At 44.7% G+C, this 24505-nt stretch overlaps 1 protein-coding gene across 3 annotated transcripts in view; it reads right to left on the reverse strand.

Annotated features, from left to right (window-relative positions):
* The window catches only part of nrxn2a (neurexin 2a), a 386153-nt gene that overhangs the window by 150280 nt on the left and 211368 nt on the right, over nt 1-24505 (reverse strand). The window lies entirely within an intron of this gene.

The following is a 24505-nucleotide window of genomic DNA, read 5'->3' on the forward strand; positions in this document are numbered from 1 at the left end:
CTCCAAAATGTAAATGGCGCTTATCGTAGACGGGCCCTGGACATAAAACATTGGTGCAGAGTTAACTTATCACCCATGTCTTATCTACCAAACAGACAGAGAGGAGTCAATCTCATTATCTAGCAAACAGACAGAGAGGAGTCAGTCTCATTATCTACCAAACAGACAGAGAGGAGTCAGTCTCATTATCTACCAAACAGACAGAGAGGAGTCAGTCTCACTATCTACCAAATAGACAGAGAGGAGTCAGTCTCACTATCTACCAAACATACAGAGAAGAGTCAATCTCATTATCTACCAAACAGACAGATAGGAGTCAGTCTCATTATCTACCAAACAGACAGAGAGGAGTCAGTCTCACTATCTACCAAACAGACAGAGAGGAGTCAGTCTCACTATCTACCAAATAGACAGAGAGGAGTCAGTCTCACTATCTACCAAACATACAGAGAAGAGTGAATCTCATTATCTACCAAACAGACAGATAGGAGTCAGTCTCATTATCGACCAAACAGACAGAGAGGAGTCAGTCTCATTATCTACCAAACAGACAGAGAGGAGTCAGTCTCACTATCTACCAAACAGACAGATAGGAGTCAGTCTCACTATCTACCAAACAGACAGATAGGAGTCAGTCTCATTATCTACCAAACAGACAGACAGGAGTCACTCTCACTATCTACCTAACAGACAGAGAGGAGTCAGTCTCATTATCTACCAAACAGACAGACAGGAGTCAGTCTCACTATCTACCAAACATACAGAGAAGAGTCAATCTCATTATCTACCAAACAGACAGATAGGAGTCAGTCTCATTATCGACCAAACAGACAGAGAGGTGTCAGTCTCATTATCTACCAAACAGACAGAGAGAAGTCAGTCTCACTATCTACCAAACAGACAGATAGGAGTCAGTCTCACTATCTACCAAACAGACAGATAGGAGTCAGTCTCATTATCTACCAAACAGACAGACAGGAGTCACTCTCACTATCTACCTAACAGACAGAGAGGAGTCAGTCTCATTATCTACCAAACAGACAGACAGGAGTCAGTCTCACTATCTACCTAACAGACAGAGAGGAGTCAGTCTCATTATCTACCAAACAGACAGAGTGGAGTCAGTCCCATTATCTACCAAACAGACAGATAGGAGTCAGTCTCATTATCTACCAAACAGACAGAGAGGAGTCAGTCTCATTATCTAACAAACAGACAGATAGGAGTCAGTCTCATTATCTACCAAACAGACAGAGAGGAGTCACTCTCATTATCTACCAAACAGACAGATAGGAGTCAGTCTCATTATCTACCAAACAGACAGAGAGGAGTCAGTCTCACTATCTACCAAACAGACAGATAGGAGTCAGTCTCACTATCTACCAAACAGACAGATAGGAGTCAGTCTCATTATCTACCAAACAGACAGACAGGAGTCACTCTCACTATCTACCTAACAGACAGAGAGGAGTCAGTCTCATTATCTACCAAACAGACAGACAGGAGTCAGTCTCACTATCTACCTAACAGACAGAGAGGAGTCAGTCTCATTATCTACCAAACAGACAGAGAGGAGTCAGTCCCATTATCTACCAAACAGACAGATAGGAGTCAGTCTCATTATCTACCAAACAGACAGAGAGGAGTCAGTCTCATTATCTAACAAACAGACAGATAGGAGTCAGTCTCATTATCTACCAAACAGACAGAGAGGAGTCACTCTCATTATCTACCAAACAGACAGATAGGAGTCAGTCTCATTATCTACCAAACAGACAGAGAGGAGTCAGTCTCATTATCTACCAAACAGACAGAGAGGAGTCAATATCATTATCTACCAAACAGACAGAGAGGAGTCAGTCTCACTATCTACCAAATGACAGAGAGGGGTCAGTCTCATTATCGACCAAACAGACAGAGGAGTCAGTCTCACTATCTACCAAACAGACAGATAGGAGTCAGTCTCATTATCTACCAAACAGACAGACAGGAGTCAGTCTCACTATCTACCAAACAGACAGAGAGGAGCCAGTCTCATTATCTACCAAACAGACAGAGAGGAGTCAGTCTCACTATCTACCAAACAGACAGAGAGGAGTCAGTCTCACTATCTACCAAACAGACAGAGAGGAGTCAGTCTCACTATCTACCAAACAGACAGAGAGGAGTCAATCTCATTATCTACCAAACAGACAGATAGGAGTCAGTCTCATTATCTACCAAACAGACAGAGAGGAGTCAGTCTCACTATCTACCAAACAGACAGAGAGGAGTCAGTCTCACTATCTACCAAATAGACAGAGAGGAGTCAGTCTCACTATCTACCAAACATACAGAGAAGAGTGAATCTCATTATCTACCAAACAGACAGATAGGAGTCAGTCTCATTATCGACCAAACAGACAGAGAGGAGTCAGCCTCATTATCTACCAAACAGACAGAGAGGAGTCAGTCTCACTATCTACCAAACAGACAGATAGGAGTCAGTCTCACTATCTACCAAACAGACAGATAGGAGTCAGTCTCATTATCTACCAAACAGACAGACAGGAGTCACTCTCACTATCTACCTAACAGACAGAGAGGAGTCAGTCTCATTATCTACCAAACAGACAGACAGGAGTCAGTCTCACTATCTACCTAACAGACAGAGAGGAGTCAGTCTCATTATCTACCAAACAGACAGAGAGGAGTCAGTCTCACTATCTACCAAACATACAGAGAAGAGTCAATCTCATTATCTACCAAACAGACAGATAGGAGTCAGTCTCATTATCGACCAAACAGACAGAGAGGTGTCAGTCTCATTATCTACCAAACAGACAGAGAGAAGTCAGTCTCACTATCTACCAAACAGACAGATAGGAGTCAGTCTCACTATCTACCAAACAGACAGATAGGAGTCAGTCTCATTATCTACCAAACAGACAGAGAGGAGTCAGTCTCATTATCTACCAAACAGACAGAGAGGAGTCAATATCATTATCTACCAAACAGACAGAGAGGAGTCAGTCTCACTATCTACCAAATGACAGAGAGGGGTCAGTCTCATTATCGACCAAACAGACAGAGGAGTCAGTCTCACTATCTACCAAACAGACAGAGAGGAGTCAGTCTCACTATCTACCAAACAGACAGAGAGGAGTCAGTCTCATTATCTACCAAACAGACAGAGAGGAGTCAGTCTCATTATCTACCAAACAGACAGAGAGGAGTCAGTCTCACTATCTACCAAACATACAGAGAAGAGTCAATCTCATTATCTACCAAACAGACAGATAGGAGTCAGTCTCATTATCTACCAAACAGACAGACAGGAGTCAGTCTCACTATCTACCTAACAGACAGAGAGGAGTCAGTCTCATTATCTACCAAACAGACAGAGAGGAGTCAGTCTCACTATCTACCAAACAGACAGAGAGGAGTCAGTCTCATTATCTACCAAACAGACAGAGAGGAGTCAGTCTCACTATCTACCAAACAGACAGAGAGGAGTCAGTCTCACTATCTACCAAACAGACAGATAGGAGTCAGTCTCACTATCTACCAAACAGACAGATAGGAGTCAGTCTCACTATCTACCAAACAGACAGAGAGGAGTCAGTCTCATTATCGACCAAACAGACAGACAGGAGTCAGTCTCATTATCTACCAAACAGACAGAGAGGAGTCAGTCTCATTATCTACCAAACAGACAGATAGGAGTCAGTCTCACTATCTACCAAACAGACAGATAGGAGTCAGTCTCACTATCTACCAAACAGACAGATAGGAGTCAGTCTCACTATCTACCAAACAGACAGAGAGAAGTCAGTCTCATAGTTTTGTCAACACTGCAGGTGTGAGAGATGTCATCTGAACATGTAATGTAGGCAAAACCTCCCAGAGAGCTGGACAATATTTTCATGATATACATTGCAGAAATAATATTATTGCATAGAGTGCCAATTCCCTTTGTAATGAACACGAGGGGAGACAGAGATCTGTTTTCAAGTGCAGGGCGCAGCAGGTGTTTATTGCAAAGGACCACAGGAGGAGGCAGGTAGCTGGGGCAGGTAGAAGGTAGATAACACGAAATCCGATAGGCTAAAGTACAGGCAGGGTATAGGCAAAAAAGCGTTGTTAGTGAGGCAGGCAAAAACTATCATACAAGGTAGGAGTAAATCACGGGGAAACCAGCGCTCTGAAAGACGTGCATCACAAAACAATACCTCAGAGTGATGGGGTGCAAAGAACTGAACTAAATAGTGTGTGTTAATGACATACAGGTGTGTGAACAGGTGATTAGAATTCAGGTGATTGGGATCTGGAGAGTGAGCTGCGTTCAGGAGATCTGGGTGTTTGAGAGTGTGAGTTGGAAGCAGAAGTTACACACTTGCTATAAATCAATAAAACTTCTTCACAATATGTATGAAAGAGAAACATTTTCAAGTAATGCAGAAAACCTCAAGGTACCCCAGATGGATCTCATAGATAAGGAGTTGGGCTAACGGGGAGTATTCCTTTACAAAAAAAGCACATGTCAAATTTGCAGTTTCACATGTGAAATACTGTAGCTGTTTTCAAGTGAAGCATACATTTCACATGAAACCATATTTTCACATGTGAGGAGAATAACATGTTTTCGTGAAATTTGCAGTTTCACATGTTAATAATGTTAACGTGAAAACTGGATATGCATTTCTAAATGGGAAAAACATTCACGTGTACAGTTGAAGTCGGAAGTTTACATTCACCTTAGCAAATACATTTAAACTCAGATTAAATGTCAGGAACTGTGAAGAACTGAGTAAAAATGTCTTGTCTTAGGTCCGCTAGGGTCACCACTTTATTTTAAGAATGTGAAATGTCAGAATAATAGTAGAGAGAATGATTTATTTCAGCTTTTATTTCTTACATTACATTCCCGGTGGGTCAGAAGTTTACATACACTCAATTAGTATTTGGTAGCATTGCCTTTAAATTGTTTAACTTGGGTCAAACATTGAGTAGTCCACGAGCTTCCCACAATAAGTTGGGTGAATTTTGGCAAATCCCTCCTGACAGAGCTGGTGTAACTGAGTCAGGTTTGTAGGCTTCCTTGCACACACACGCTTTCTCAGTTCTGCCCACACATTTTCTATGGGATTGAGGTCAGGGCTTTGTGAAGGCCACTCCAATACCTTGACTTTATTGTCCTTAAGCAATTTTGCCACAAAATTGGAAGTATGCTTGGGGTCATTGTCCATTTGGAAGATCCACTTGTGACAAAGCTTTAACTGGTGGCTTGAGATGTTGATTCAATATATCCACATAATTTTACCTCCTCATGAGCCCATCTATTTTGTGAAGTGCACCAGTCCCTCCTGCAGCAAAGCACACCCACAATATGATGCTGCCACCACCGTGCTTCACAGTTGGGATGGTGTTCTTCAGCTTGCAAGCCTCCCCCTTTTTCCTCAAACATAACGATTGTCATTATGGCCAAAGAGTTCTATTTTTGTTTCATCAGACCAGAGGACATTTCTCCAAACAGTACGATCTTTGTCCCCATGTGCAGTTGCAAACCATAGTCTGGCTTTTTTATGGCGGTTTTGGAGCAGTGGCTTCTTCCTTGCTGATCGACCTTTCAGGTTATGTCGATATAGGACTCGTTTTACTGTGGATATAGATACTTTTGTACCTGTTTCCTCCAGCATCTTCACACAGGTCCTTTGCTGTTGTTCTGGGATTGTTTTGCACTTATCACACCAAAGTACGTTCATCTCTAGGAGACAGAACGCGTCTCCTTCCTGAGCGGTATGAAGACTGTGTGGTACCTTCAGGCATTTGGAAATTGCTCCCAAGGATGAACCAGACTTGTGGAGGTCTACAAAAACAAAATTCTGAGGTCTTGGCTGATTTCTTTTGATCTTCCCATGATGTCAAGCAAAGAGGCACTGAGTTTGAAGGTAGCCCTTGAAATACATCCACAGGTACACCTCCAATTGACTCAATGATGTCAATTAGCCTGTGCGAAGCTTCTAAAGCCATAACATCATTTTCTGGAATTTTCCAAGCTGTTTAAAGGCACAGTCAACTTAGTGTATGTAAACTTCTGACCCACTGGAATTGTGATACAGTGAATTATAAGTTAAATAATCTGGCTGTAAACAATTGTTGGAAAAATTACTTGTGTCATGCACAAAGTAGATGTCCTAACCGATTTGCCAAAGCTATAGTTTGTTAACAAGACATTTGTGGAGACGATTAAATAAAATAGCTTTTCTGTCATTTCACCTCTCTGTGTTTATGTTAGCCTTTGCTTTTGCTGCATTATTACCAGTTGCATTTGTAATTCAAGCAACATAGCATCCCACTGTTGGTTTAACCTGAAACTAAGCAGGGTCAGTCCTGACTGGCAAGTCAGTTAAGAACAAATTCTTATTTTCAATGACAGCCTAGGAACAGTTAACTGCCTGTTCAGGGGCAGAAAGACAGATTTGTACCTTGTCAGCTCGGGGATTTGAACTTGCAACCTTCCGGTTACTAGTCCAACTCTCTAACCACTAGGCTACCCTGCCGACCCCAGTCAACTGTGTCGCATCTCTCAAAGCTGTTTCAATATTTCACTAGAGACTATTCAAAGAAAAGCATACGTGGACGCAAATATAGTATTCTGTGTATATAAAAAAAATACTGTTTTATACTATTGTTACACATTTATGACATTTTCAACAGTTCTTTATCTAGCTTGAATACCTGTATACGCTATTCCATTACAGGGGTGAGGGGGTCAACAGGTACCATCATAACAAGAACTCTATTTTCTACTGGGAGTGGGTTTGAGAGGGAGAGAAACACGAGTTTTATGAAAGAATCAATTGTTTTTAATAATTCTAATGGAACGTGTGATAAAAACACAGTCAAACCTCAGGACTGTCTGTAATGGTTTCTCTAGTCTCTCGCTGAGGGGCGAGATAAGAGAGAAATGGGAAGAAATGTTATCACCATTGTGAGTCCTCTCACTCAATGTGTGCCTGTTCCAATGCAATAAAACATCCGCTTTACAGAAGCCAACTCCCCTAGGTGAGAAGACTACCTGAGGTGTTATAGCTCTACCACAGGGAGAGCTACGGTGTAGGGTTGATAAACAAGGGGGTGATGTATTTTTGCATGAAAGAGAGTCATTGTCAATGTAAGAGAGATACAACTGGATATTGACCAATATATTTCATTATTTCAACTGAGTTCAAAAGAGTCCTGTGTAATATTCTGATACAGTAAATTGCATTTGTTTAAGCCAGCGTTCTTCTTAAGAAACCCTTTGGAGTCAACCAATTTCAATCACAGCAGCAAACAACGTATCCACAGGCCTCCTGCAATGTAACAGCGTGAACAGCCATGCGAACTCAAACATGGTTTTAATAAAAGGAGAGCTGCAGGATGGAAATAATCTATTCAAATCCCATGTCAAGCTCTGCCCTGATGAAAATCACACTCTATTTCATGCCTGTGGAACCCACTGATTTATTTTGTGTGATTATTTAATATTTTCATACAATGATGACCGTCGGCTTCTATGGTAACATAATGTAGATGTCGAATCGAGGTGAGCTACAATGGAACATGGAGGGATGGATAGGTATAGCTCTATTGTGAAAAACAGAACCTGTGTGATAAACTGTGGAAAAGCACAGTGTAAGTCTTTGTGTCAATGCCTCTTATGTACATCACTACAGCAAGTACTCTCTAACTACATCACTAAGTACATCACGAAGCACTCTTTACGCACATCACTTACCACTCTGGGCAGGATCAGTAAGTACAACGCAGTGACAATGGAGTACAATGCTCAACGGACCTAACTACAAGTACTGTATATCCCAGGGGGTATACAGTACAATATGCAAGCTACAGAAGCAGGTAATAATCCACCTCAGAATTTGCTGGTGAGAAGTAGGCTACCGTATGCTGAGATAGAGATCTATGGTATGGTATGCAGCGGTGTAGATTAGGCTTAATGCCCTAACCCGCCCCAGCAGCCCTAACCCTAACCTGCCGCGGCAGCCCTAACCCTAACCCGCCCCAGCAGCCCTAACCCTAACCCGCCCCAGCAGCCCTAACCCTAACCTGCCGCGGCAGCCCTAACCATAACCTCCCCAGCAGCCCTAACCATAACCCGCCCCAGCAGCCCTAACCATAACACTCTCCGGCAGCCCTAACCTTAACACTCTCCAGCAGCCCTAACTATAACCCTCCCCAGCAGCCCTAAACCTAACCCGCCCCAGCAGCCCTAACCCTAACCTGCCGCGGCAGCCCTAACCCTAACCCGCCCCAGCAGCCCTAACCCTAACCCTCCCCAGCAGCCCTAACCCTAACCTGCAGCGGCAGCCCTAACCATAACCCTCCCCAGCAGCCCTAACCATAACCCTCCCCAGCAGCCCCCATAACACCAGCCCTAACTTAACACTCCCCAGCAGCCCTAACCATAACCCTCCCCAGCAGCCCTAACCATAACCCTCCCCAGCAGCCCTAACCATAACCCGCCCCAGCAGCCCTAACCATAACACTCTCCAGCAGCCCTAACCATAACCCTCCCAGCAGCCCTAACCATAACACTCTCCGGCAGCCCTAACCATAACCCTCCCAGCAGCCCTAACCATAACACTCTCCGGCAGCCCTAACCATAACCCTCTCCGGCAGCCCTAACCATAACCCTCCCCAGCAGCCCTAACCATAACACTCTCCGGCAGCCCTAACCATAACCCTCCCAGCAGCCCTAACCATAACACTCTCCGGCAGCCCTAACCATAACCCTCTCCGACAGCCCTAACCTTAACCCTTCCCGGTAGCCCTCTAACCCTTCCCAACAGCCCTAAACTAACCTGCCCCGGCAGCCCTAACCATAACACGCTCCGGCAGCCCTAACCATAACCCTCTCCGGCAGCCCTAACCATAACCCTCCCCAGCAGCCCTAACCATAACCCTCCCCAGCAGCCCTAACCATAACACTCTCCGGCAGCCCTAACTATAACCCTCCCAGCAGCCCTAACCATAACCCTCCCAGCAGCCCTAACCATAACCCTCCCAGCAGCCCTAACCATAACCCTCCCAGCAGCCCTAACCATAACCCTCTCCGACAGCCCTAACCATAACCCTCTCCGACAGCCCTAACCATAACCCGCCCCAGCAGCCCTAACCCTAACCCGCCCCAGCAGCCCTAACCATAACACTCTCCGGCAGCCCTAACCATAACCCTCTCCGACAGCCCTAACCTTAACCCTTCCCGGTAGCCCTCTAACCCTTCCCAACAGGCCTAAACTAACCTGCCCCGGCAGCCCTAACCATAACCCTCTCCGACAGCCCTAACCTTAACCTTTCCCGGTAGCCCTAACCATAACCCTCCCCAGTAGCCAGTGTACAGAGTGAGTCATGACTGATCATCATACACTGTCTCCTATCTGAGAGATCCTATCAGGGACTCACACTAGCTGGTATTTTCTAATCTGCTAAACATAGCTGAACACTACTACCGCTGCCTGTTTGCACTCTAATGAGCTGCAGGGCATCATCAGCTTGCATCAAATTATCTCTGTCTATAATACGTAACCCAAAGGTTGGAAAAGGTCAGGGGAGCACTGTCTACTAGATCTGATAAATAAATGGGTTATTGGAGTGGGGTGGTGTTGGGGGAATGCTGATATCAAACACGGGACTAATGAAAGCTTCACATACAGGGCTTTCTGCATGGGCCTCTGGTCAATAACACAGTTAGATCCAAATACAAACACAACAAGCATGTAATTGACTACTGTAGGAAGAGGCCATTTAATGTATCACTAAACTAGTAATTCGTTAGAAACACACACTGTCAACACTGAATTGATCCCACAACGAACTCCGACAAGCCATCAAACAGGCAAAGCATCAATACAGGACTAAGCTCAAATATTACTACTCCGGCTCTGACGCTCGACGAATGTGGCACGGATGCAAACTTTCTTCCAGACATGACGCTTGGCATTCAGGCCAAAGAGTTTGGTTTCAATTTTGGTTTCATCTCCCATCTCCACTGAGGAGCTCTGGAACTCTGTCAGAGTGACCATCGTGTTCTTGGTCACCTCCCTGACCAAGGCCCTTCTTTCCTGATTGCTCAGTTTGGCTGGGCAGCCAGCTCTAGGAAGAGTCTTGGTGGTTCCAAACTTCTTCCATTTAAGAATGATTGAGGCCACTGTATTCTTGGGGACCTTCAATGCTGCAAAAATGGTTTTCATGTCTTTATTGAACATACCGTGTAAGCATTCACCCTGCAGGTTGGAAAAAGTATGTGAACCCTTGGATTAAATAACTGGTTGACCATCCTTTGGCAGCAATAACCTCAACCAAACATTTTCTGTAGTTGCAGATCAGACCTGCACAACGGTCAGGAGGACTTTTGGACCATTCCTCTTTACAAAACTGTTTCAGTTCAGAAATATTTCTGGGATGTCTGGGGTGAACTGCTCTCTTGAGGTCATGCCACAGCATCTTAATCGGGTTGAGGTCAGGACTCTGACTGGGCCACTCCAGATGGCTCAATTTCTTCTGTTGAAGCCATTCTGTTGTTCATTTACTTCTGTGTTTTGTGTCGTTGTCCTGTTGCATCACCCAACTTCTGTTGAGCTTCAATTGGCGGACAGATAGCCTGACATTCTCCTGCAAAATGTCTTGGTAAACTTGGGAATTAATTTTTCCATCGATGATAGCAAGCTGTCCAGGCCCTGAGTGAGAAAAGCAGCTCCAAACCATGATGCTCCCTCCACAATACTTTACAGTTGGGATGAGGTTTTGATGTTGGTGTGCTGTGCCTTTTATTCTCCACAGATAGTGTGGTGTGTTCCTTCCAAACAACTCAATTGTAGTTTCATCTGTCCACAGAATATTTTGCCAGTAGCGCTGTGGAACATCCAGGTGCACTTTTGCAAACTTCAGACGTGCAGCAATGTTTTTTGGACAGCAGTGGCTTCTTCCGTGATGTCCTCCCATGAACACCATTCTTGTTTTGTGTTTTACGTATTGTAGACTCGTCAACAGAGATGTTAGGGTGTTCGAGAGATTTATGTAAGTCTTTAGCTGACACTCTAGGATTCTTCTTAACCTCAATGAGCATTCTGCTCTGTGCTCATGCAGTCATCTTTGCAGGACGGCCACTCATAGGGAAAGTATGAAGAGTGCTGAACTTTCTCCATTTATTGACAATGTGTCTTAATGTGGACTGATGAACAGCAAGGCCTTTACAGATACATTTGTAACCCTTTCCAGCTTTATGCAAGTCAACCATTCTTAATCTTAGGTGTTCTGAGATCTCTTTTGTTCGAGGATTGGTTCACATAGGCAATGCTTCTTGTGAATAGCAAACTCAAATTTTGTGAGTGTTTTTTTATAGGGCAAGGCAGCTCGAACCAACATCTCCAATCTCGTCTCATTGATTATACTCCACACTAGTTGACTCCTGACTCCAATTAGCTTTTGGAGAAGTCATTAGCCTAGAGGTTAACATACTTTGTCCAACCTACACTGTGAATGTTGAAATGATGTATTCAATATAGACAAGAAAAATACAAAAATGTGTGTGTTATTAGTTTAAGCACACTGTGTTTGTCTATTGTTGTGACTTAGATGAAGATCAGATCAAATGTGATGACAATTTATGCAGAAATCCAGGTAATTCCAAAGGGTTCACATACTTTTTCTTGCCACTGTATATACTGTTGAAGTCAGAAGTTTACATACACTTATGTTAGAGTCATTAAAACTCGTTTTTCATCCACTCCACAAATTTCTTGTTAACAAACTATAGCTTTGGCAAGTCGGTTAGGATCTACATTGTGCATGACACAAGACATTTTTCCGAAAATTGTTTACAGCCAGATTATTTCACTTATAATTCACTGTATCACAATTCCAGTGGGTCAGATGTTTCCATACACTAAGTTGACTGTGCCTTTAAACAGCTAGGGAAATTCCAGAAAATGATGTCATGACTTTTGAAGCTTCTGATAGGCTAATTTACATAATTTGAGTCAATTGGAGGTGTACCTGTGGATGTATTTCAAGGCCTACCTTTAAACGCAGTGCTTCTTTTCTTGACGTCATGGGAAAATCTAAAGAAATCAGCCAAGACATTAATTATTTTTTTTGTAGACCTCCACAAGTCTGGTTCATCCTTGGGAGCAATCTCCAAATGCCTGAAGGTACCACGTTCATCTGTACAAACAATAGTATGCAAGTATAAACACCATGGGACCACGCAGCCATCATACCGCTCAGGAAGGAGACGCTTTCTGTCTCCTAGAGATGAACGTACTTTGGTGTGAAAAGTGCAAATCAATCCCAGAACAACAGCAAAGGACCTGTGTGAAGATGCTGGAGAAAACAGGTACAAAAGTATCTATATCCACAGTAAAACGAGTCCTCTATCGACATAACCTGAAAGGCCGCTCAGCAAGGAAGAAGCCACTGCTCCAAAACCGCCATAAAAAAAGCCAGACTACGGTTTGCAACTGCACATGGGGACAAAGATCGTACTGTTTGGAGAAATGTCCTCTAGTCTGATGAAACAAAAATAGAACTGTTTGGCCATAATGACCATTGCTATGTTTGGAGGGAAAAGGGGGAGGCTTGCAAGCTAAAGAACACCATCCCAACCGTGAAGCACGGGGGTGGCAGCATATGTTGTGGGGGTACTTTGCTGCAGGAGGGACTGGTGCACTTCACAAAATAGATGGCATCATGAGGTAGGAAAATTGTGTGGATATATTGAAGCAACATCTCAAGCCATCAGTCAGGAAGTTAAAGCTTGGTGACAAATGGGTCTTCCAAATGGAAAATGACCCCAAGTATAACAATGACCAAGCATACTTCCAAAGTTGTGGCAAAATGGCTACAACAAAGTAAAGGTATTGGAGTGGCCATCACAAAGCCCTGACCTCAATCATATAGAAAATGTGTGGGCAGAACTGAAAAAGCGTGTGCGACCAAGGAGGCCTACAAACCTGGCTCAGTTACAGCAGTTCTGTCAGGAGGAATGGGCCAAAATTCACCCAACTTATTGTGGGAAGCTTGTGGAAGGCTACCCGAAATGTTTGACCCAAGTTAAACAATTTAAAGGCAACACTAGCAAATAATAATTGAGTGTATGTAAACTTCTGACCCACTGGGAATGTGATGAAAGAAATAAAAGCTGAAATAAATCATTCTCTACTATTATTCTGAAATTTCACATTCTTAAAATAAAGTGGTGATCCTAACTGCCCTAAGACAGGGAATTTTTACTAAGATTATATGTCAGGAATTGCGAAAAACTGAGTTTAAATGCATTTGGCTCAGGTGTATGTAAACTTCCGACTTCAACTGTAGACAGGTGTGCCTTTCCAAATCATGTCCAATCAATTGAATTTACCACAGGTGGACTCCAATCACGTCTTAAGGCTGATCAATGGAAACAGGATGCAAACGCAAAGGGTCTGAATACTTATATAAATAAGGTATTTCACTTTTTTTTTGTGTGTGAATTTGTAAAAATGTGTAAATACCTGTTGAGGTATTGTGTCCAATGTTTCATGAGCTGAAATAAACCCATATGCTTATTTCTCTCAAATTGTGTGTATAAATTTGTTTACATCCCTGTTAGTGAGCATTTCTCCTTTGCCAAGATAATCCATCCACCTTACAGTTGTGGCATATCAAGGAGCTGATTAAACGGCATAATCATTACACAGGTGCACCTTGTGCTGGGGACAATAAAAGGCCACTAAAATGTGCAGTTTTGTCACACAACACAATGCGACAGATGTCTCACGTTTTGGGGGAGCATGCAATTGCCATGAAGACTGCAGGAATGTCCACCAGAGCTGTTGCCAGAGAATTTAATGTTCACTTCTCTCCCATAAGCAGCCTCCAATGTCTGAGGACTATTTCTGTCTGTAATAAAGCCCTTTTGTGGGGAAAAATGAGTTCCCAGTGGGTGAGCCTGGATCCCAAAAGGGTGGGCCTATGACCTCCCTTTGCCCGCCAGGCCCATACATCAATTAGGGCCCAATTAATGTATTTAAATTGAATGATTTCCTTACACGAACTGTAACTCCGTAAAATAGTTGAAATTGTTGCATGTTGTGTTGATATGTTTGTTCAGTATACATAGCTACCTCAATTTCCTCGTACCCCTGCTCATCGACTCGGTACTGGTACTCCCTGTAAATAGTAATGTTATTACCTCGTACCCCTGCACATCGACTCGGTACTCGTACTCCCTGTATATAGTCATGTTATTACCTCGTACCCCTGCACATCGACTCGGTACTCGTACTCCCTGTATATAGTCATGTTATTACCTCGTACCCCTGCACATCGACTCGGTACTCGTACTCCCTGTATATAGTCATGTCATTTTTCACTTGTCATTGTTATTCACTGTGTCACTATTTCAATTTTTTTATTTTTTTTTTATCTTAAACTTTGCATTGTTGGAAAAGGACCAGTAAGTAAGCATTTCACTGTCAGTCTACACCTGTTGTTTACAAAGCATGTGACAAGTAAAATTTTATTTGATTTTAACACAGTGTCCTATTAAAAAGTATCTGTTTATGGCCCAGGGAGCCCTGCCATAGAATTACAAGATTCTCATGCTTTGTTGCCTGTGTAATGAAGCGTTTCTGAGCTGAGCAAGCAGGCAGTTCCTTAGGGCTTGTGTTATGTTTAGTTCTGTCTGACTCATGCAGGGTGGCTACATCACCTACCTGGCAGAGCTGGACATACACAGACATACCTGAGAGAGACAGACAGCCCTACCATTGACCAGACCTGAGAGAGACAGACAGCCCTACCACTGACCAGACCTGAGAGAGACAGACAGCCCTACCACTGACCAGACCTGAGAGAGACAGACAGCCCTACAACTGACCAGACCTGAGAGAGACAGACAGCCCTACCACTGACCAGACCTGAGAGAGACAGACAGCCCTACCACTGACCAGACCTGAGAGAGACAGACAGCCCTACAACTGACCAGACCTGAGAGAGACAGACAGCCCTACAACTGACCAGACCTGAGAGAGACAGACAGCCCTACCACAGACATACCTGAGAGAGACAGACAGCCCTACCACTGACCAGACCTGAGAGAGACAGACAGCCCTACCACTGACCAGACCTGAGAGAGACAGACATCCCTACCACTGACCAGACCTGAGAGAGACAGACAGCCCTACCACTGACCAGACCTGAGAGAGACAGAAAGCCCTACAACTGACCAGACCTGAGAGAGACAGACAGCCCTACCACTGACCAGACCTGAGAGAGACAGAAAGCCCTACGACTGACCAGACCTGAGAGAGACAGACAGCCCTACCACTGACCAGACCTGAGAGAGACAGACAGCCCTACCACTGACCAGACCTGAGAGAGACAGAAAGCCCTACCACTGACCAGACCTGAGAGAGACAGACAGCCCTGCCACTGACCAGACCTGAGAGAGACAGAAAGCCCTTACAACTGACCAGACCTGAGAGAGACAGAAAGCCCTACCACTGACCAGACCTGAGAGAGACAGAAAGCCCTACCACTGACCAGACCTGAGAGAGACAGAAAGCCCTACCACTGAAAAGGGATAAAAATCAACTAAATCAAGACTACAACAGTAATGACAACATTCTTCTCTGTGCAGGTACTCAAAACACAATACAAAGACACGTCTACAGAATTCTGTCAAAGGGCTGGGGAAGTTTACAGACAGGTCTTTGAGATGAAGAAGGGGGTTTCGGGTTGTGCTTAGAGACAGTAAATGTATTGTTGTGTATGAGAATGGTTGAAAGGTGCCATTTCTCCTTAATCTCCCATATACAATAATACATACCGTGTAAGAACTGTCCTCCTAAGACTTTTCACAATGTAGGCATGCTAACTTAAAAAGAGAACTGGGTACTCAACAAGAATGTTATATGGTAAAACTAACATACAGAAAAATACAGTACAATGCAGTACAGTTTAGTGTGTCTTAGGTGTAGAGAACTGTAACTACAGATTGTCACTATAGATAATGAGATTTTACCAAAGATATTCGGTATCCTTTAATGAGAGCTACAGGATAGGTACTGTTTGGTTCTGCACAGAGAATTTGATCAACCTTGGCGATGCGGTCTTCGTCCTCGATTCGTGGAAACAGGAGTCTCAAAATGTCTGTGTCCAGTTGCAGGGGGTCCGTTTGAATTTAGAAAATGCTCCGTTATTAAAATAAAAACGTTTTTTCTCCTTGAAGTAATCCAACAGTGTACGCCGCCATCTTATCTATTTCAAGTCTTCTCTCATTGATCGAGACAGGTGAGCTTCTACCACAAAGTGCTGTCATGATGACAGACACCTGTATTGATCAATGAGAGAAGACTTGAAAATAGACAAGATGGCAGCGTACACATTGTTGGATTGCTTCATGGTTTATATTTTTATTCAGTGTAGTTGGGTCATGAAAATAGTGGCAGCATGTACAGCAGTGGTGATTTGTTTTTTTACATGCAAAAGTGAAATAAGTGCAACCGAAAAGAAACAACCGCTAATTTGAAAACTTGGCATAATAATTTTGTAATGCTGCTTTGTTGACAATTCAATAACAGAGGACATGGAAGTTAGCATCTCTTTTGTGTATTTGCTAGCTGCAGCTCAAGGGTTGAGACTGAGGTGCAATCCAAAGCAATCCTTAGCACCATGAACTCTGGGAAATCTGAGCAGCTACCATAGAGATGACTGACTGAAGAGCTACTATCAAGCTGCGTCCTTAAGGGGAGCACACTAGAAGAGCTGAAAGATGTTCTGCTTTCTAATGGTAGTCCAAGAGGTTAGGAGAAGAAATGGATAGGTGGGGTCCCTGAGAACCAAATGTGACATGATTCACTGTTGAACGTTTGCTAAAGTTCTTACCTTGAAATCCCTTTTCTCAAACATATATTACAAATGAACCTTAGTAATTCAATTAAATACTTAATACTGTATATTGGTGTTATTATGTTTCAGTCTTTGGTTAAGGCTATTGCTAAATACAACTAAAACAAAGTACAATAGCATATATCCCAAAGACAGTACGCAGTCTGTTGCTTATTCTTCCCCACATCCAGGCAGTGTGAAGACAGATCATGAATATTGCAAAAAATATCCCATCTCATTACAGAGGTGAACCTATAATTACACCCTTCATGTGTTTGCCTTGCAGAAAGAACCCTAGCGTGAGAACAACAACCTGGTGGCTCTCTATCCAAGCTCAGCATCTGGACGTCTGTGATGATTAGTCTAGGACCTAAAGCTATAGCATTGTTCAGACAACACACACAACAAGCACATTGATGGTCATTGTTTGAGGGTAGAACAACAAAGTAAGAACTGGAATATTTGTTTTTGTTTTAAAATATCTGAACTGAGCCTGCACAGCTTAGTTTCCTTTTTATACTTTATTTGTACGTTTTCAAATTTGAGAACATAGAGACATTGACATCAATACAACATCCCCAGTCCTTTATCCTCTCAAATTGTATGCACAAATTTGTTTACATCACTTCCAGTGAGCATTTCTCCTTTGCCAAGATAATCCATCTACCTGACAGGTGTGGCATATCAAGAAGCTGATTAAACAGCATGATCATTACACAGGTGTACCTTGTGCTGGGGACAATAAAAAGCCACTCTAAAAAGTGCAGTTTTGCCACACAACAAAATACCACAGATGCCTCAAGTTTTGAGGGAGCATACAATTGGCATTCTGCCTGCAGGATTGTCCACCAGAGCTGTTATCAGAGAATTTAACATTTATTCCTCTACCATAAGCCACCCCCATCGTTGTTTTAGAGAATTTGGTAGTATGTCAAACCGGCCTCACAAACGCAGACCACATGTAACCACCAGCCCAGAACCTCCACATTTGGCTACTTCACCTGCGGGTTGGTCTGAGATGAGCCACCCAGACAGCTGATTAAACTGAGGCGTTTGCACAACCGAAGAATTTCTGTCAGAAATTGTCTCAGGGAAGCTCATCTGCATGCTCGTCATCCTCACCAGGGTCTTGATCTGACTGCAGTTCGGCCTCGTAACCGACTTCAGTGGGCAAATGAAATGCTTACCTTCGATGGCCACTGGCACGCTAGAGAAGTGTGCTCTTCCCATGGTGGCAGTGGGGTTATGATATGGACAGGCATAAGCTACGGACAACAATGTGAATGCACAGAGATAGCGTGATGAGATCCTGAGGTCCATTATCGTGCCATTCATCCGCCGCCATCATCTCATGTTTCAGCATGATAATGCATGGCCCATTGTTGCAAGGATCTGTACAAAATACTGGAAGCTGAAAATGTCCCCGTTCTTCCATGGCTTGGACACTCACCAGACATGTCACTCATTGAGCATGTTTGGGATGCTCTGGATTGACGTGTACAACAGTGTGTTCCAGTTCCCCCCAATATCCAGCAACTTTGCACAGCCATTGAAGAGGAGTGGAACAACATTCCACAGGCCACAATCAACAGCCTGATCAACTCTATGCGAAGGAGATGTGTCACGCTGCATGTTGGTCACACCAGATACTGACTGGTTTCCTGATCCACGCCCACACCTTTTTTTAAGGTACAGTGCCTTGCGAAAGTATTCGGCCCCCTTGAACTTTGCGACCTTTTGCCACATTTCAGGCTTCAAACATAAAGATATAAAACTGTATTTTTTTTGTGAAGAATCAACAACAAGTGGGACACAATCATGAAGTGGAACAACATTTATTGGATATTTCAAACTTTTTTAACAAATCAAAAACTGAAAAATTGGGCGTGCAAAATTATTCAGCCCCCTTAAGTTAATACTTTGTAGCGCCACCTTTTGCTGCGATTACAGCTGTAAGTCGCTTGGGGTATGTCTCTATCAGTTTTGCACATCGAGAGACTGAAATTTTTTCCCATTCCTCCTTGCAAAACAGCTCGAGCTCAGTGAGGTTGGATGGAGAGCATTTGTGAACTTTGACTTGGCCATTCTAACACCTGGATATGTTTATTTTTGAACCATTCCATTGTAGATTTTGCTTTATGTTTTGGATCATTGTCTTGTTGGAAGACACATCTCCGTCCCAGTCTCAGGTCTTTTGCGGACTCCATCAGGTTTTCTTCCAGAATGGTCCTGTATTTGGCTCCATCCATCTTCCCATCAATTTTAACCATCTTCCCTGTCCCTGCTGAAGAAAAGCAGGCCCAAACCATGATGCTGCCACCACCATGTTTGACAGTGGGGATGGTGTGTTCAGGGTGATGAGCTGTGTTGCTTTTACGCAAACATAACGTTTTGCATTGTTGCCAAAAAGTTCAATTTTGGTTTATCTGACCAGAGCACCTTCTTCCACATGTTTGGTGTGTCTCCCAGGTGGCTTGTGGCAAACTTTAAACAACACTTTTTATGGATATCTTTAAGAAATGGCTTTCTTCTTGCCACTCTTCCATAAAGGCCAGATTTGTGCAATATACGACTGATTGTTGTCCTATGGACAGAGTCTCCCACCTCAGCTGTAGATCTCTGCAGTTCATCCAGAGTGATCATGGGCCTCTTGGCTGCATCTCTGATCAGTCTTCTCCTTGTATGAGCTGAAAGTTTAGAGGGACGGCCAGGTCTTGGTAGATTTGCAGTGGTCTGATACTCCTTCCATTTCAATATTATCGCTTGCACAGTGCTCCTTGGGATGTTTAAAGCTTGGGAAATCTTTTTGTATCCAAATCCGGCTTTTAACTTCTTCACAACAGTATCTCGGACCTGCCTGGTGTGTTCCTTGTTCGTCATGATGCTCTCTGCGCTTTTAACGGACCTCTGAGACTATCACAGTGCAGGTGCATTTATACGGAGACTTGATTACAAACAGGTGGATTGTATTTATCATCATTAGTCATTTAGGTCAACATTGGATCATTCAGAGATCCTCACTGAAATTCTGGAGAGAGTTTGCTGCACTGAAAGTAAAGGGGCTGAATAATTTTGCACGCCCAATTTTTCAGTTTTTGATTTGTTAAAAAAGTTTGAAATATCCAATAAATGTCGTTCCACTTCATGATTGTGTCCCACTTATTGTTGATTCTTGACAAAAAAATACAGTTTTATATCTTTATGTTTGAAGCCTGAAATGTGGCAAAAGGTCGCAAAGTTCAAGGGGGCCGAATACTTTCGCAAGGCACTGTATCTGTGACCAACAGATGCATAATGGTATTTCCAGTTGAGTAGAGAACCTAATGAATTTATTTCAATTGACTGAGTTCCTTATATGAACTGTAACTCAGTAAAATCTTTGACATTGTAGAATGTGCGTTTCCATATATTTTTCCAGTGTAGAATCCCTATTAATTGAATAGGATCTCTGTGGGCCTAGTCGTAAAGATTTGTCATTTAACCTTAAAAAATGTGTTCCCTTTTATTGTGGCGTAAACTCAACCAGACACGATGTTTCATCTGATGGTCAAACAATCGCTCCAAAGGGCTCCTTTACTAGGCCGCCTGCACACGTTCATCCACTCACAACACATTTCCAGCCTCCATACAGTGGCAATAGTTCAGTGTTCTCTTCGAACCACATCACATTTTGAAGCGTAGGATATACGACACGTTTTCAAGTCCATTCGCTAACTTCTCATTCCTCTGAAAGTGGTGTAGCAGACTAGTTTTAATTAAACGCTGTTTTAAATTCTGTGATAGGCTCATGTTTCACCGGTACAGCGTACCCCCACTGTTTATTTAGCTGGGAATCCGTACCGTACCGCCATTACCTCCCCCCCCTGAGTAAGGCTACAGCAGTAGCTCAATCCTCCCTGTCTTTGTCATCGTAATGAGGCTGTAACAGTGTTTGTTGCTTTTTGAAAATGATCATCTAATGTAATGACTCCACCAGGGAGCTTGAAGAGAAAGTTACTAAAGCACGGCCTCATATATCCTCGTAGGTCTAGTAATTCCGAGGAATAGACACATGCAAGCACCATTACATATCATTATTTCTGCACGTCACTGCAGCAAATTAGGTTTAACTCTTCAAGGCCACTTCACAGAAAGCTTATGATAATCTCCTGCTATTGTAACCAATAAGACCCCCTGAATTTCCATTAAAAAAACAATACAGTTATTTAGTACAGAGGAAGAAATCAACTGTGAAGTCAAAGTAACAGAAAAAAGCAACAGGCAATATTTCCCCTTTATTTTCAAATGTATCTATATTGCCTTAATACACGCACACACAAACACGCACCTGAAATGTCGTTGTAGCATTAATAGACTAGAGAATAAAACCCACTTTATTGTCATGTAGCTCATTAGGCTGTCCCCCAGCGAAAACAAGACGTCTTTTCCTTGCCATGTCACCCCCCCACAAGCCCCCGCCACACACACACAAACCTCTCACCCCCCCCGCCACACACACACACAAACCTCTCACCCCCACAAACCCCCGCCACACACACACAAACCTCTCACCCCCCCCACACACACCTCTCACCCCCTCTCACCCCCCACACACAAACCTCTCACCCCCCCACACCCCCCCACACACAAACCTCACCCCCACACCCCCCCACACACACACACACCTCTCATCCCCCAAAAACACAAACCTCTCACCCCCCCCCCCACACACAAAACTCTCACCCCCACACCCTCCCACACACACCTACCTCTCACCCCCAAAACACACACATCTCTACCCCCCAAAACACAAACATCTCACAACAGAAAGATGAGCTGTTTTTGTTATCATACAAAATGTTGCCTGACATTATAATAACAAATTATTTCCCAGTTAAATTAAAGAAAAACATCTCCAGGGAAAATAGACCCCCCCCACACACACACAAACACACACCTCTCACCCCCAAACACACACCTCTCTACCCCCACACACACACAAACACCTCTCACCCCCAAACACACACCTCTCTACCCCCACACACACACAAACACCTCTCACCCCCAAACACACACCCTCTCCCCCACACACACAAACACCTCTCACCCCCAAACACACACCTCTCTACCCCCCACACACACACAAACACCTCTCACCCCCAAACACACACCTCTCTACCCCCCCACACACACAAACACCTCTCACCCCCAAACACACACCTCTCTACCCCCCCACACACACAAACACCTCTCACCCCCCACACACACCTCTCTACCCCCACACACACACAAACACCTCTCACCCCCCAAACACACACCTCTCTACCCCCCACACACACACAAACACCTCTCACCCCCAACACACACACCTCTCTACCCCCCCCCCACACACACACACCTCTCACCCCCCCAAACACACACCTCTCTACCCCCCCCCACACACACACACCTCTCACCCCCAAACACACACCTCTCACCCCCCACACACACACACACCTCTCACCCCCCCCAAACACACACCTCTCACCCCCCACACACACAAACACCTCTCACCCCCAAACACACACCTCTCTACCCCCCCACACACACAAACACCTCTCACCCCCAAACACACACCTCTCTACCCCCCCACACACACAAACACCTCTCACCCCCCAACACACACCTCTCACCCCCCACACACACACCTCTCACCCCCCCACACACACCTCTCACCCACCCCCACACACACACCTCTCACCCCCAAACACACACCTCTCACCCCCCCCCCACACACACACCTCTCACCCCCCCCCACACACACACACCTCTCACCCCCAAACACACACCTCTCACCCCCCCACACACACACCTCTCACCCCCCCCACACACACACACCTCTCACCCCCAAACACACACCTCTCTACCCCCCCACACACACACCTCTCTACCCCCCCCACACACACACACCTCTCACCCCCAAACACACACCTCTCTACCCCCCCCACACACACACACACACCTCTCTACCCCCCCACACACACACACCTCTCACCCCCAAACACACACCTCTCACCCCCCACACACACATCTCTCACCCCCAAACACACACCTCTCAACCCCACACACACACACCTCTCACCCCCCAAACACACACCTCTCACCCCCAAACACACACCTCTCACCCCCCCCCCCCAAACACACACCTCTCACCCCCACACACACACACCTCTCACCCCCAAACACACACCTCTCACCCCCCCACACACACACCTCTCACCCCCCCCAAACACACACCTCTCACCCCCCAAACACACACCTCTCACCGCCCCACACACACACATCTCTCACCCCCCACACACACACCTCTCACCCCCCACACACACACACCTCTCACCCCCAAACACACACCTCTCAACCCCCAACACACACCTCTCACCCCCAAACACACACCTCTCACCCCCAAACACACACCTCTCACCCAAACACACACCTCTCACCCCCAAACACACACCTCTCACCCCCAAACACACACCTCTCACCCCCAACACACACCTCTCATCCCCCCCCCCCACACACACCTCTCACCCCCAAACACACACCTCTCACCCCCAAACACACACCTCTCACCCCCAAACACACACCTCTCACCCCCAAACACACACCTCTCACCCCCAAACACACACCTCTCACCCCCAAACACACATCTCTCACCCCAAAACACACACCTCTCTCCCCCAAACACACACCTCTCACCCCCCAAACACCCACATCTCTCACCCCCAAACACACACCTCTCACCCCCAAACACACACCTCTCACCCCCAAACACACACCTCTCACCCCCCACACACACACCTCTCACCCCCAAACACACACCTCTCACCCCCCCCCCAAACACACACCTCTCACCCCCAAACACACACCTCTCACCCCCCAAACACACACCTCTCACCCCCAAACACACACCTCTCACCCCCCACACACACACCTCTCCCAAACACACACACCTCTCACCCCCAAACACACACCTCTCACCCCCAAACACACACCTCTCACCCCCAAACACACACCTCTCACCCCCAAAACACACCTCTCAACCCCCACTACAGAAAGATGAGCTGTTTTTGTTATCTAACAAAATGTTGTCTGACATTGTAATAAATTATTTAAATGACAGAAAAACATCTCCAGGGAAAATAGACTCCTGTTCCCCTACTATAGCATTAGTATGTTTCTATTAGCACACTACTCTAGAATCAGATGTTCAGGGAACCTCCATTAGAAGAGAGATACCAATAATCAGTCATTTAGTGTGGACATACGTCTAACCTGGAAGTCAATAACAATGCCTAATGGATGAATGGACTCATTGTACTGCAGAGACATTAACACCTCAGATGAGAGCCTTTAAAGAAGTGCATAAGAGAAGCCTCCTTACAGAAAGGTCAACATGGGTCTGTTAGTTTGACCCGGCCATAATGACATTAGGTGACCAGAAGTGGATCTGTCTTTGCCATTGATGAGCCAGACGTCTCTAACCAGCAGCCACGAAGGACAGTTACAATGTCAATAAGTGTTGATGAATGAAGGAAGGATGCATGATACTTCCTTACCTGTTCTGGTTTGCAGA

The sequence above is a fragment of the Oncorhynchus tshawytscha genome, linkage group LG33 (assembly GCF_018296145.1).
Source record: "Oncorhynchus tshawytscha isolate Ot180627B linkage group LG33, Otsh_v2.0, whole genome shotgun sequence".
NCBI classification, from domain to species: domain Eukaryota; kingdom Metazoa; phylum Chordata; class Actinopteri; order Salmoniformes; family Salmonidae; genus Oncorhynchus; species Oncorhynchus tshawytscha.